Source organism: Octodon degus, unplaced genomic scaffold (assembly GCF_000260255.1).
Source record: "Octodon degus isolate 3935 unplaced genomic scaffold, OctDeg1.0 scaffold00039, whole genome shotgun sequence".
In the NCBI taxonomy this organism is placed as follows: Eukaryota; Metazoa; Chordata; class Mammalia; order Rodentia; family Octodontidae; genus Octodon; species Octodon degus.
In genome coordinates this window covers 12,601,098-12,602,680 of record NW_004524615.1, presented here as the reverse complement: position 1 = coordinate 12,602,680, position 1,583 = coordinate 12,601,098, and positions in this window count along the sequence as shown.

The following is a 1,583-nucleotide window of genomic DNA, read 5'->3' as shown; positions in this document are numbered from 1 at the left end:
TTAGGGGGCTGAGGTAGGGAGATTCCAAATTTGAGGCCACCCTGTCTCATAGCAAATTAAAAAGGGCTGAGGGTGTAACTCAGTGGTAGAACACAGAGAGGGCCTGAGTTCAAATTCCCAGTACAGTGCCAGCAAACACAACAAGGACAAAACAAAAAGAAGAAAAACTCTCACACAAATGATTAACATAGTAAAAATTTTATGTCTATTTACTATGAGAAAAAATATGAAATGTCTATTTTTATTTTAGTCTTCCTTTTTCCCCCAAACAGAATATAATTTTTCTATGTCTTGTCCCTCTACCCCCATGCCAGGGCCTTGTGCATGCCAGGCCCTTTGAGCTGCATGCCCAGACTGCAGTCCCTTATCTATTTTTTTTTTTGAGAAGGGTGTATAGTGTATAGGGTGTTCAGGATCTCACTACTAGGTCAGACTCGTAGGGATCCTCCTGTTTACAGCCTCCCAAGAGCTGAGATTACAGGTGCACACCACCATGCCCAGTCTTCTCAGTGTGCCCTGGAGGCAGGGCTGGCATGGCAGTTCAGGGGATCAAACCCCTGGCCCCTAGGCCTGCTTGCAGGTGCTTTAGTCTGCTGAGCTATCTGGCCATTCCTTCCCTTGCCTATTTTTTAGCAGTATATCTTGGAGTTATTTCAGTATTAGTACGTGGAAAGAGTCACTCTTTTTATAGTCAAATAGTTTTATGTTGGGTCACATTATCAGACTTAAAAAAAAATCCCCTGTTGATATTTAGATTATTATTTGGCCATAACAAGTGAGATTATAGCGAATGACCTCACATGTGAATTCTTTCATGTTTTGATTTCTTTGGTCTTCCTCCCTAGTGGTAGCCAAGACAAAGTCCTTTCCCCTCTGGCTTTGTAATTTAAAAATTCAAATTCTTAGTAGATTCTGATCACAAATCAACATCCATTTTTATTTCCCTAATAGTGGGATTGTGAAGAGATAACCAGAGGAACATTTCTGAAACTGGCTCTACGTGTGTCCCCGTCATATATTTTCATGTCTCCTTTCAATTGCCTCACATTACAGCTTAGATCTAGATGTCTCCCTAGTGCCTCATGGGTTCAAGAGTGGGACTTTCAGAAGGTGATTGGAGGTCAGGGGTGCTGGTCATCAGTGGATGAATCCACTCACGAGCTCAGAAGTGGGTGGGCTGCCTGGGGGCAGGCCTGGTCAGAGGAGCAGGGGTGCTTGACACGTGACCTGGAAGGGCGTCTTTTCCTCCCCAGCTCCTCTCTTCTCTCTGTGCTTCCTGGCCATCATGGCATGAGCAGCTTTTCTCTAGACCTTTCCACCATACTCTTTGGAGCCACCCAACTGTGGACTAAATTCTCTAAAAATCATGAACCAATACAGGCCTTTCTATTTCTTTAAGATATGGGTGTCAGGCATTTGTCTCTGTCACAAGAAAGTGAGTAAGACAGGGGTTGGTGAGATGGCTCAGTGGTCTAAAGCACCTACTTAGAACAAGCTTAACAAAGCACAGGGACCGCGGTTCAATCCCCCAGCTCCACATGCCAGCCAGCCCCGCCCGCTGGTGGGCTGAGCTGGCCACACAC